The following is a 14,869-nucleotide window of genomic DNA, read 5'->3' as shown; positions in this document are numbered from 1 at the left end:
TATAAAATATTATACCTATTATGCTGATGCAGTTTCTGTGAATCGTTCACTCATTCATGTGATTGTATAAAATAATGTGCATTATCAGAAATCTTCCCTTAAAAGGTTAGATGTGGCAAATTCAGTGTCATGAGATTTTAGAGAAAGTAAATTTCTCTTCTATTTTATTAATTAAGAATACGTGTCATATTAGCCACTGCTGTATAGTCAAGAAATCAAAGACCTTATAGTGATCAAAATAATCAAGAGAATAGTACTGAAATAGCAATTGAAAATGTCATCTGAATTTATAGAATTTTGTGTGATTAAAATCTTACTCCCAGCACTGAATCAAATTCACATCCATATGCTTAGATTCTGTCAAGAAAACATTTTTATGCAGGTGTATTCATCAGTGTGCATTTAGATGCAAAAACATGACTTGTTCTACTGATAAAATAAAAGATAACTTTAAAGTTGATTAATTTTTTCAACAACTTTAATTTTTGCAACATCTTTTATTAATGTGCCAAACATATTAACTTGTACATGTGGGCATTAAAAAACTGTACATAATGTACAAAACGGCTACTTTAATAGAATATTAACAGAGCAAAAAAACCCAGTCATTTGCTCTGATAGACCAAAGCAAAGGCTGTATGTGTATCAACAGTTCTATTTCTTGGACATATTTCTTCATCCTTAAGCAGGTGAGTAAATAAAATTCATAATATTATGTAATCATTTCATAATATTTAGATTCCTCTATATGATTTAAGAGGCCATGGGGAAAAGTAAACAAAAATAGAATATATTGGTCTCTGGTAAAAGATGAACACAATAATGAATCTTAAAGGACAGAGGTTGCATAGTGAAATAGGTAAAAATTAGGCCAATACAGGACCTCACCACCAAGTTCCATTGACAGTATATTGCCTTAAAATTACAAAAATAAATTAGCTGCATAATTAAATAACCATTAGTTTAAACTGTACAGTAGATCTGACTACCGTTATTGTGACCTCTGTGTTTATAGAAACAAAACATGGTATAATTACAAAATATAATTAACCATACTAATTAAGCTATAAAATAGCAATAACTCTCAGTAAGTATCTCGCTACAGTTTTCTGCTTAGATGAATTTATGACTGTGAAGGAAGTCTAAAAGGACTAGATAGGGGAATGAGTGCAACAGTTCATCCAGCCCCAAAAGTCAGCTAGATTTTGAAAATCTGTTGGAATAGCTGGTGAAAAATCAGTAATAACAGCATGTGCAGCAGATGGTTGTCCAACAGAAGAAACAAGTCTGTGTGTGAAAGACTGCAACAGCTCTTCTGGTAGGTGGTAAACCTATTGCAATCTGAGAGGACTAGAGGGGATTTTACCTCAAGATTTGTTAGCCAAGTCCCCAGAACAGCAGCTCAGCCACCACTGCTCTAAAGAGGAGCCAGACTATTACCCACAGAAATGTTTTAATTGATCAGGTAGCAATAATGCAATGTTTTCGCTTTGGCAGAGAAAAGGGATAGATGGTCAGTTTGCCACAGTGAGAAGACTTGGTTTGAGCCAAATATGAATTGTAGATGTAATTTTGTTGACCTCAGGGTGGGGAAATGAGTTTTCACCATATCGTATCAAAGAGCAGTGATGAGCTGGCATGTGCTCCCCTTCCTGGGATCCATGAGAGGCTCCTTCAAGTCCTCAGCTGAGAGTTGTGCTTGGAAGACAGGGAGGCTCGTACCTTATGTTAAGAGCAAAGATTTCTCTTCTTCATTGCCGTGAATTTTCAACTTTCAGTGATAGGTTTAATTGGTTCCTTGGAAAAGTGGAGCACTGTATATACAATTACTTGATTGAGCCATGAAGCAACAAGAGAGAAACTTGTTGCACCCCCAAACTCAGATTGCTACCATGGAACAGCTGAATATTTTTGCTTTGGCTCTTATGCTCAAATAGATTCTGATTTATTGTGCTAACAATTGTCCTAACATCTCTGACCTTTTAAACCATATCAGGTGACAGTTGTTGTACGAGACCAATATATGAGAGGTATTTTCAGGAACAAGCCATATGACAAACAATTTCAACTTAGTGTTGCTTCGGTGTTTATCAAATAGTGAATTGCTTCTTTCTTTTGCTATTTTTCCAATAAAGTATTTCTGTCTAAGAAAGCAAATAAGGTAACATACCTCCCACTACCTTGCTTTTACTCTCTGTAATAAAAGTCCTCACTGAAAAGAATTTATCACAGGACAAGGAATGTATTTTTTGAGTGGAAACCCCTCAAGATATTGGCAACACATCACTGCATCTCCAGGAAAAGAATATCATCATCTTTATTAGAAAATACGTGTTTTGGTGCCAGCTACTATTCCACTAAAAGCTTGACAATCCAGTAGACTACTATTAATCATGAAGTGTTACTGCCCAACTATGTCAGTCAAGCAGATGTTGATGAGACAGGTGGAGGGCAGTTCTATTCATTTCTTTCAACTGACTTTTAATTTATTCTTCATCCTTTTTTCACTGGGAACTTCTCTTCCTTGCCTTAATAACCTGCTTTGTTCACTGTGTATGGCAAAACCAAAGAGGAGATGGAATAATATTTTTTTGTGAGTCATATGATGGTAATGGTCTGAGCTATTTTACTGTCTGAAGTAACATAGCTCTTTCATCTCTTAGGTAGTTTTAACACTACTGACTAAAGGTTTAAAAGAATGTATGACCAGTCTATCTAAGGGACAGCTGACCCACAGTCACAAAATCCACTGGGGAAATTTTAAATCAGTAGGGTTCAAATATGACTCAGAAAAAGCAGCCCAAAAAGCCCTTCATCGCAGGCCTGTGATCTTGAATGTAGCTTTTGTATCATATCTCCATAGCCTGTAACTTATGTGGATCTCATTTGTAGCATCCTTCAGAGAACTTTTTGAGATTTCTTAGTTTCCATTTTAGTTGTTCTACATTATATTTACAGGAGAAGAATTAGCATAGGGCTCAAAGGCACTCCTAATTCTTTTGTAAGAATCCATATCATATAAAATAAACAAATGATAAATTCTGTATTTCTTTTCAGACAGATCCAGCATGCATTTAGATGTAGAGATTCCTGTTGACATAGGCATTGAATCAGGGTTTGAAGTCATTCAGAAGCCTTTTCATATGAATGCCTTCTAACAAGATATCATAATAATGTTCATCTTTTTAAAGTTTTATATAACAATAACATAAAGTAAAACAGTCTGTTTCAACTGTTGTGCAGATTTTTGGACCACCTTACTCTCTGTAGAAAAGTTTCTTCTTCCCAGCCATGTTGAGACAATCACCTGCTCATCACAGGAAGGTTCAGAGCAAAGCATCTTCTCTCTGCTTACCAGAAAGCTTGACACTAGTTCTGTTGTACATGTAGCTCCTGTATATACTTTCCCTTTAGGTGAGTGTGGATTTTTATCTCCACTTTATCAAGCCACCAGGAACATGTAAATCCTTGTCATCAAGACCTTTCTGTAATTGTTTCTTCTCCTAGGAAGTGTATGTGTGTATGTGTGGGTGCACGTGTGTGTGCATGTGTGGGCATATGTGCGTGTATGCTTGTGTGTGCTATCAGACTCAGAATAATTTAGACTGAAAGGGACCTCTGTAGGTCTTGTCCAACTCCCTACTCAAGACAGACATACATTCACTAATTAGGCTAGAAACAGCAAATTATTTATTTCTGTTAGCATCATGACAGTTACAAAGCAGACACACATTCCTGATAAAATAACCTAGTAGCTTCCAATTATGTAAATTCAGCAAGACAGTTTTTCAGTTCTCTTTCAAACATAGGTATGTATATTGCTCTTTACATATAGATATGTAAATATATATATCACATATTAAGATACAAATACATAAGTCTGACAGAGAAATGAAAGGATATATAAATATATATATATGTATATATATTGCTTGCAGAATATTGCATTTCTAAAGAGGAGTATTCTTATGTTAGATGTTCTAAAATGACATTCCTTTCCCCTAGAAATAAACAGAAAACCATAGAGCTTACTAAGAGAGCTAAAAGAGGACAGAAGGTAAGACCACTTGTCTTTAGCTTAGATCAGCCCTTTCTAACAAAAGTACCATATATTATGGAAGCTGGATACATTATTTGACATTTTGAGAGCACATCAGTTGCCCTTCGGTGCATTCCATATAAGCTTAACAAGTCAATGCCAACCTGGGTGACATCTAATTAAGACACTACTAATGAGGCTGTAAAATTTGGGGTCCTTAGAGATTCCTGATTACTGACATCTATTGCTCTTTGGTCATTATTCAAGGAGAAATATCCCTGAGTGAAAGTTGGAATGTTTCAGATAGGTTTTCAAGAGCACAGCTTTCTGTGATAAATAGAAAACAAATGTGGTTAATCATGCAGATACCAGCAAAACATGGAACATTATGCCGTTGTGTTGATGCAGAAAGAAAATGTGTTTGATGTAGATGTTTAGCTTTATAATAGCTTAATAGAACCAATATTTGCCATATTCAAATACCGGACTACAAACAAATGTGCTGTCACTCTGAAAGCTTTCATATGGTTGCAATTTTCAAATTAGCAAACTGAAAGTTATCTAAAAGGCAACATATTGTTATACTCTAATGGGCCATTATGGCATAACTTATTTACTTACATAGTTATTTGTTCCAGCTAAAATTCAATTTCTGCAAATTTTGGACTCACAAGCCCCACAGGGCTTTTACAATTTGGCTGCTGTAAAGCCTACTCCTGTCTCAAGAAGTAGACATTTTCTCCTGGACTGTTACAGGAGCACAGACACTGCAGTGCTTGGCAATACATCTGTCTAAGTAAATGTGACCTGTATAGGCATTTCTTCCTGTACTCATCACCCCTTTTACAAGACCAGTGTAATGCAAAGACTTCCTTGTCGTAATATACCCTTGCATACAGTAATACAACATGACTGACCTGAGCCTATTCAGAGAGAATATCTGATCTCAACACGTCGGGAGAAGTTGAGTAAAGCCAGATTGCAGCCAATTGACCTGAAAGGAAAACATCCAAGCTTCTATATTAGTTCCACTGATGCTCTACTGACTGAAAGGCATTTATATTCATGATAATTTCCCTGTGATTTCTCCCCTGACATTTTCTTTTCTAGTTTTAAAGCAGAGAACATGAAAAAGGTTGCCTTCTTTAACCCATATACACAACCATAATACACAATAATGCTGTTTGCTCAGGTTCAGCAGGTTCAGCTGCTCTCTCAGGTTCAGCACCCTGACCTTAACCTTAACTGTCCAGAGTGTAATGTCTGTATATGAAGTACTCACCCTAAGCTGTCTTTATAGTAAGTTTCTATAGTCAACACAGAGTCTACTGGGGATGAAGTGAATCTGTAGACTTTTCTTTGCAATGATTGGTCTCTATCAACTAAATAGGTACCATGTGATGGTCTGTCAGAGGTAGATGCTGACACTACAGACACCCTCCTTTTGTCAGATGACTCCTGGCACTACCTCAGTTTGTCTAAAGATGACTCATTTCTCATTAAGTTTGGCCTTAGTGTAATTACATCTGGAAAAAACTTTGAAAAGCTTATTATTTAGTTCCTCCCACTTTCCTTTGAAGGACTGTTTCTTCAAAACATCAGATCTTTCACTCTTACAAAGCAAAGTGACTTTCCTAATTCATTTTTGATCTTCATATACAAAATCAGAGCATACATAATTTAGGAGGTAAGAGTTATCATCCATGAGGCTTTGTGATAACTATAACTGGAATATTAGGACCAGTTTTAATTTAACATTTTTCCATTCTCTACAAGCACCGAAAACATTCAATACCATTTTGGAGTTTTACCCAGAGTCTACTGTAGTCTGTTGAAAGATCTACAACAATGTTCACATTTACTGGTTTAGACTGGAGATATTTAGATTGTTTAAGTATCTTGGGAAAAAGCCTGAATGCTGAATTAACTGTGGTATTTATGCTGGTCAGGCTTTCAATATTGCTGAGTGACCTGCATGTCCCATTCCTTAATGCGTACTGTATAGGATCTTTGATCTTCTCTCAGTGACTTTTCTTTCAAAGCCCCTAAATACAGTTTAGGATGCTTCTCAAACCTGCCTTCAATTTTTCAATATATTCCTATTATAGAAATGCCCAGAACTGGTCACAGTATTTCAAGTGTAGCCAGCCCTAAGCTTTATAGACTGGAGCAATTATCTCCTTGTTAATGTATGTGCATTGCGTATGCCGAGCAAAAATTTGTTTTCCTTGGTAGATGCAACATCACAGTTGCATTTCTGCTTTGCTGTCTACTGACACCCTTCATCCTTTGAAGAATAATGAAATTCAGAATATTACCTCTATGGAATATCTTTGTTTTATAATATTCCCCATGTGTCCTCAATGGTATTTGCAAAAATTAATATATTATTGCCAATTTCATTAATATGCCATTTATTCCCACTTCTTCTGGGTTTTTACTGAAGAAGTAAAAAAGACTTACTTACCACAGACTCAGTAAGAGTCATCTTGCCTAGCTGCTGTCCACAATGTAGGTAACCTTTTCAATTCACTGTTATGACTTTTCTATTATAAATCATTATATGATTTTATTTCTCTTTCTTTGTTTTTGAAATAATTATATCATATGCATTAAAAAAACGGTGATCATACTGAAGCTATTTTCAAATTATTTATGTAGGGTTTTGTGGTTCCTAATGTAAAAATATAGCTGAAGTCTGGCATAGTCCTCAGGATGGAGTTGGAGATTTAGATCTCCCTGCCCCCAGAGCTGTATATTTATTAGTAACAGTATAATATACACCAACAATATTTGCAGCAGGAACCAGAAATCACATATCTTCCCTCTCAGACAGAAAAAAAGATTGGGTTGTTAAAGCTGGCTTTTGCCCTTTCTGGCATCTCTTTGCAGAGTGGCCCATTTTCACCAGGGGCATGAGAAACACTCTATAACTACGGCATAACTGGAGTTTAGGACAGTTTGCTTGAGAATGGAGTAGTATATATCTGAATCTTATCAAGCTGAGATGAAGAAAAGTACTTTACTTTTGTGCTTAGGGGCTCCCCAAATATGTTCTATATTTAAATAGTTCTAAACCCTGAATTCATGTAGTCTTTGGTAAGGTTGTATACTCATTACTATGACTCAATACCATGTAATCCGATATGACCTGTTATATGTAGTATGACAGTCCTTTAACCTGTTCTGTTGCTCCAGATTAGTCTGTGCACTAGATCTTGTAGCTACAAGCTACAGCATAAGCTATGTGATTGGGGGGGGGGGGAATTATATATCCATACTATGGACAACAGAAGTTCAACCACATCTTCCTCATGGGCTCACAATTTATGAGATAACTATGACCTGTCACATTTCTAAGGGAAATTCATAAGCAGCTAATTGTAGAAGAGCGTTTTTGATTCTCTGTTTCATCTTCATGGAGATGCCTAACTTAAAAATGAAGGGAAGGGGCTACTCACAAGATTTCAGATAATCTACTTAAAAATCCCTTTTCAGTAGTGCAGCTTTTGGTGGAACCAGAGAACCAGGTATACTAAAGGGTAATTTTCTGAGATGTTATAAATCTTCACATTGCTTGTATTAGGACATGAATAGAAGGAACACTCTTAAAGATAAATATAATGTTTGTAGACATTTATATGGCAGGTGAAATGGAAAAATTATTCTGTTTTATTGAGAAGTAATGATTACTTCTTATGACTAAATTTTATAGTGCTGCATTATTTACAAAGCTTTGGGCAGACATATTAAAATAGTCATTACCAAGGGGAGGATTCTCCTTTCATTCTGTCTCTGTTCTTTCACATAAAAGAACATATTGCAAATGTAAACACACTTTGAGCTGAATATATACAGTATTTTTAACACTGTTTCTGGCATCTTGCTGGCAGATGACTAGCTGTGATATAAAAAATGTTTTTGTGACAATTGTTTTATGTGCTTTTTACTGAGACTTTTTTTCCTGATATATGTGCTGTCACAATGCACATGGACAACATATTTATGCTCTGTTGACCATCTATTTTTAAAATATGTCAGCTGGATAGAGGACAATGAATGTAGTCAGTCTCAAATGTCCATGAATCTAAATTCTGTGAGCTGAAGAAATCCAGGTAGCTTTTAAAAACTTACATACCTCAACTCCTTTGTGTTTCTATTTTCTAGCCTGCATCTACATACTCCATTTGTACTAACAAAATGAAAAACAAAACAAAACAAAACAAAACACAGGTTATTATACAGATGAGATTAGGCTTTTCAACATAGCCACAACTGAGGTACTTCCGTTTAGCCCAGAAGTCCCAGGAGATAGTGTGTTCTTCTGGGACACAGATTGTACCCTCATTTCTCTTTGCAGCATTAGGATCAGTGCCAAAATTTGCTGTTAGTCTATACCACCAAAGGTCCCTTTTCCCTTCTGCTAGTGGTTCAGCTGAGCTAACCAAAAAGCTGAGCTAACCCAGGAGCCAAGGAAAACTTGGTGCTAACTCCTATGTCTGTGAAACTGTGGAGAGGTTACCTCAAAAAAATGGAGTCACATCCACAGTGCATGCAGACCTGATCTGTGCTTCCAGCTACATGAAGGTGTAACAGTTAATCATTTTGATGCAATATTGTTAAAAATTGGGTGGGCCTGCGTGAAAGGAATAAACAAGATGGAAAAGGGGTGGGATGCTGAGCACCATTTACATCTGTAAAATGCAAAAAATTCTTTTGTGAAAGCTACAGCACACTGAGGACCATTGCTGCGCACTTTGTGTACCTATAAATCTATTGCATGGAGTGTGGTATTTGGGGTGGGCACGCAGTGGATATGAGGGAGAGAGGGCAAGTCTATGGTCTTACGGATTGTATTTGCTTCTGGTTAAGTTATAAGTCTTAAAAGACCAAGTATATTGATCAAGATGGCGGCTGTCATATGTATGCTGTAAAATGTTCACCTTGAGTGAATCATCCAAAATAACTGCATGAAGGAGAGATAAAGCAGGCAAATTTAGAAAGAAATGAATTCAACTGATACAAGCTGGTGTTAAAAAATAATGTAACACTGATCGTATTCCTTTATTCGGCATGATTTGCATTATCCCAGTCAGCTCTATCCACACCTAGAATCTTGTTTGATGAAATGAAAGTCATTTTAGTAATATAGTTTGCAGAGGGCATGGAGAACAAGATTGTTTATTCTTATGTTATAACATTATTACTTTGCATATTTGCAGGAGAAGTTCCTTACTATAAGGAGAAAAATGAAGTTTTACAGCTTGTGTTTTCACTTCTGATATTTGGGTTTTTTTTTTTTTCATTTTCATTTCATTTCCCATCTCATTTTTAGATAATTAAAAAGAAATCTACAAATGGAATCAGGTAACATATATAGTCTAAGAACCACTTATAATAGGAAATTCTGGCAACATCAAAAACTGCATGGCTAAAATATCTTCATGTCTTGATTGTATTTTCCTCTATCATGTTTTTCATTAGACAATTAAAGGAATAATAGATAACCAAACTTTTAAATTCAGAAGAGAAATTATAACATATCCACTGGCATCTTAAAACAGTTGGTTTCCTCCTAAGGGTCAAGACATTATCAAAAATTTGAAACCATGGAGCTTTTAAGGGCTTTCTCTTTAAAAGTACTTAGATTATGGAAACTGAGAAACATATAGTCTGGAAGTCTAAAAGGAAAATAACAAAATATTTCTTGTTGATTACAAAAGGTATAGCTGTAAAGACATTGTAAGTGAATATATTCATAATAGTCCATGTTTAAAGAGACAACTCTACATCTGAAGCTAATTGGTCTCAAAACCAATGTTAATCAAAATAGTATAATAAGCAAATAACATAAGTGGAAAGAATTTTCAGTTTTAGCCTGTAGCCACATGTTGAATATACAGCTGAAGTAATTTTTGCCCCAGTGCTGTTCAGTTATCAGAATGCTCTGTGTTTTACGTGTCAAGAAAAAAACACAAATTAATGGGAAAGAAAGTCCCAAAAGTAACAAAAAGCCAACCTTTAGAGTTTTCTGCAGGAATTATCTGCAAATGAACCACAGAGTTCGTGAAGAAGGAACCTCAGTAAAGTGAAGAAAGCTCAGTGACAGAAGCAACACCTACAGGCAGTGAGAGCAAAAAGAAAGTGAGTCAATATGTGTGAAAAGAACTGTGTCAGCGAGTAAAATAGCTGAAGAAAAAGTGATAAAGAAAAAGAATAAAACAACAGGAACCAGAATAAAATGTGATTGGAGAATATAGTTTTACTTTGGATTATTTTTTATGTAGCATCTTTGTAATGAGTATTGAAAGATCATGCCAGGCTGGTCAAACCTTAGACAAAAAAAAAAAAAAAAAAAGCTGAGGAAAAGACTGAAGAGAAAATTCCTTTTGGACTTTTACAGAATTTAACAGGAGAAATACTACAGAACTCCTCACCCTCAGAAATAAATGATCTTTTTAAAAAATATTATTTACCATCTTATCACTATCAGCTACCACACTGTTTCTTGAGAGTCAGCCAAAAGAAAAAAGTTTTTAACTATCTCCCAGGCATTGTGGGAAAACCTTAGACAAAATTAATGTTTGCTGAGATATTTTTAAGGCAAAGTTAGCCTACCGTGGTTTGTGGTACTTCTTGCACGGGTGCATGGGATTGTAACACTCAGTAGCTGGCTGGAGGGATGGATGAAAAACACATGGGAGATACATATGTATTATTAGGTGAGGGCATGAGGAGTTAAAATGTACCTCGAGAACTTATATACTGAATAAGACACGACACATCATTGTTTGCAGGTGAAAATAGAGATAGGTGATTTGCATCCACAATGAGAATGAAACAGGTATCTTGAGAAGGACAGCTCTCTCCAGAGAGGAGAGCAGACTCTGGAACATCAGTAAAAGGCATTTGGAGAAGGGAGAAACAACAAATCTTAAAGACAAATGACAAAATGTAGAAACTACTACACTAAAGCCTCAGCTGTTGTGGCTGCAAGAATTGACAAACCTTTCTAGTTCAAATTTAACCTCAAGGCAGAACATGAAAAATTGGAAAGCACATTAATTGCAAGAAAACTGAGAGAGCTGACATCTGCCACAGCTAAAGAAAAAGTGAAATTAAATCACTTTGAAATCCACAGTGAATTTAAGAGCAACTGAAAAAATCTGCAATAAATTTTAACAGGATACACAAAACAGGAGTTTAAAGAACACAGTTCTTTAATGTTTTAGCCATTTTAATGTTTAATTTTTAAATGCCCAAACATATTAAACATTTCACAATACAGTTAAAAGGCAAAATCCGTGTCCTGAAGAATTCACTCTAGATTTTAAAGCAAATCTTAGAACAAAAGACTATATCCACAAAAAGAACTGGAAATACTGAAATCAGGCAACAGTGCTATCAGGTGGTAGCTCGTTTGTAAGTTTACATGTGTCTCAATGGTCTGTGAAATGCATGTTACATGTTAGAAACAGCATGTCAATGATTAATTTTAAAGAAGAATTTAAAGAAGGAGAAGATAATGGGATGGGTGAAAGAGAACAAGGTAGACCCTAAGTTTCTAAAAATAATTAGAGACTGTTGCTTCAAAATAATCAGCTTGGCAGAAATTTCAGGAGCCTATTACTCTGAAGAAAAAAGAGTCATAATTAAAGATCAAAGCTTAATCCAATCTCATGTCTCTCTGGTAAGTTAGTGAGAGCAGGAAAGAGGTTTACTTCACAGTTTTTATGATGAGATGCTTTTTTTTTTGTACAGCTTTGTTTTAGCTAGCTTCCATTAAAAGAACTAATTCTCTCCTGAAAAATTTATTGACCTAAACTTTTCATGTTTTACTCTGCTGGAAAGCGAAAATAGATTTGAAAATAATATACTATTCTGGCTTTATTATTATAACTAAACTAATCTACACTTAGTGGCCTGAAAAGTTAGTATTTTTGCCAAAATGTACCTCCTCTTAGCAGAATAATGTCTTGCTACTGTCATCTCCATATATTAAATCTCCTATGTCAGCTGTTTATTTGAGGATATCACCACTCAAAAATGATGACTTGAAAGGATGTTCCTCAAGAAGCATATTGACCATAACATAGTTTGTTGTTCTCCTGATGACAAGACAAAACAAGACACTACCATTTGGTAAACTTTTTAAGCCGGTGAGCAAAAACTGGTCAGTTGAAGCTCTTCCCCCTGCTCTGCTGAGCAGGTTGATCCCATGGTTGGAAGCTCTTCTTGTGCTCTTTCTCCCAGCTTCCAAGCAAAGTGGAGGAACTCCATCATGACAGAATGATCTCTACCTACTTCTGTCCTTTAGGCCAGTGGTCACTGTCTTCTAAGAGGCAGTGGGACTTGTAAATTCAAACATTCAAACTCCTCAGGCAATGACACTCTGTGCGTTGCTTTCCCACAACTCAGAAGAGCCCTTTAGTGGCGGGAGTACAAGGAGAGGCACAATTCATGCCTCTTCATTTGTGAGCCACGGGAATTTCGGCAGCAAATCTCCTGCCACAAGACTGGCGCAAGGACTTCCAGGGCCCCCATGCTCCTGACTACGCATTAGTACTTCCCTTCTGCAGACTAAGCTCACACCCATGCTCACAACCTTTGGAAACAGAGGAGTCTTAACTTAAAATTTGAATCTCTTTACAGTTTTGATTTACAGCTTGATTCCACAAGGTGTTGCACAGCATTGCTAAAGAGGTGGTAAATTGTGGGCTAAGGTCTTGGTGAGAGAGGAAAGTAGGAACTTCTTCAACAGGTTTTGCTATTAGCAAAACATAGTGGAAAATTATATCCTAAGAGATGGTTAAGAAATGGATGTGAGAAGATTTCTGATTCTGGAAAAATTCCTACTGCCTATCTTTTGCAGCACTCTGCTCTTGCAGTTGCAAACCTGCCTGTAGCCTCCTGACATTCATTGGATAGGGAACACCTAACTTCCACTGCACATTTTACGGGCAACAAGGCACCAGGGTCTATTTGTGAACATAGCCTGAGGATGACAAACTAATAACAAAAGGGGAGGGGAACTGAGCAATCATTTAGCACAAAATGGAGACCCTCAGAACAAAATTAATCAAGGCTTCAAGGGATGTGAAGAAGAAAAAATCTTCAATTGCCTATAATCCAAGGCTAGGAGCCTGGTTAGTAAACAAGAATTGGAATGGCTCATTTATGAGCGTGAATTTGTCTTCATTGTTATTACTGAGACCTGATCGGACGATCTGCATGACTGGAATGTTGAAATCACCTGTGTAATCTATTTAGGAAAAATTAAGCAGGAAGAAAGAGTGGAAAATGACACTTTATGTCAAAAATGGCACTACCTCTTTCCAAGTGCTGACAATGTACAAGCAATCAATACTGAAGGCTTATGGGTGAATATTTAACTGGCAAAGCATGAAGCACCAGCTGGAATTTGCCATAAGTCACCACATCACAGAAGAAAACCATGTGTTCAGCTGAGTACCTGTGTACAACGTGGGAGGAATAAGAAGCCCTGGTATCAGAGGGACTTCAGTCTAAGTGACATATGCTGAAGAACTTCTGATGCCAATTCTAAACTTTATTTAGAATTTTAAAAAGTGAAAGGTGAGCCCTTCTAATTCAAGAAGTGTTGCATCTAACATAGGGTTATTTTATACTAGACTTCATCTTACTAGGTAAAAAATAGTGGTCACATACATGCAAATTCCTAGATTTGTTATTTACAGAGAGAACAAAGACCAACCAGCACTGTGTATATATTTCTTTAAATGGGTTGATTTCAGAGAACTGATAGCAATTAAGGACCATGGAAAAAAAGAGTGCATGAATATACATTGAACATACATTGAAGCAGGAACTGCAGAAAGTAGATAAAGGAAACAAAAGTAATAGACTACACAGTCATTTTATAATGGACCTCAACAGATCCAGGTAAATCAAGATGAATCAATTACAAAACTGAAAAGGCAATAAGACCTGCCAAGGCTGTTCAGGTCATCAGGAGGAGAGACTGTTTGGGTTTTTTAAAGTATATTAAAAGCAAATAAAATGAGAAAAGCAATATTGGCTTTGTATTAGCAGATGGGAATCACAGAATAAAGAGTAATAACGCAGGTAAGCCACAGGTATTCAATGCATAGCTCTGTTGTGTGTTTAGGAGGGGAAAAAGTAGTAATTTTATCATAAGGTAATGCCGAAGCACTTTCCATTCCAGTAGTCACTCCAGAGAATTAAAGGCTACTAACAGCACACATTTCCAAATAAAAAGGTCCAGATAATTTTCTTTGAGGAGTTTCAGAAAAACCTGGCAAAGAAATTCTCTGGACCATTAATGCTGATTTTCAGTAGGAGTTGGAGCACAAGGAAAGCCCCAGAGGGAAAGGAGGAAAGCTAATGTTGTGCCAATATTTTAGAGGGGTAAATGAGATGACCTGGGCAATTATATACCTGTCAGTCTAACATTGATCCCAAGCAAAATGATGAAACAGCTGATATAAGACTCAATTAATAAAGAATTAAAGGAGGATAATATAATTAATGCTGATCAACATGAGTTTATGGAAAACAGATCTTGTCAGGCTAACTTGATGGCTTTTATTGATGAGATTACAAGTCTGGATGATGAAGGTAATTGTGTTGGTGTGTAAAATGTTTAGACTTTTGTGAGCTCATTTTGATGACCATTCGATTAAGAAACTGAAATGATGAAAAGTCAACATGGAGCATGTTAAAAGGGTTTAAAAGTAGCTAGCTGATAGGTCTCAAATTGCAATTTTAAATGTAAAACAACCACTGAATGTATCAATAGCACCTTGTAATATTTACCATTTTAATTATTTT

Source organism: Apteryx mantelli, chromosome 3 (assembly GCF_036417845.1).
Source record: "Apteryx mantelli isolate bAptMan1 chromosome 3, bAptMan1.hap1, whole genome shotgun sequence".
NCBI lineage: Eukaryota > Metazoa > Chordata > Aves > Apterygiformes > Apterygidae > Apteryx > Apteryx mantelli.
Note: the sequence above shows the minus strand (reverse complement) of the source record.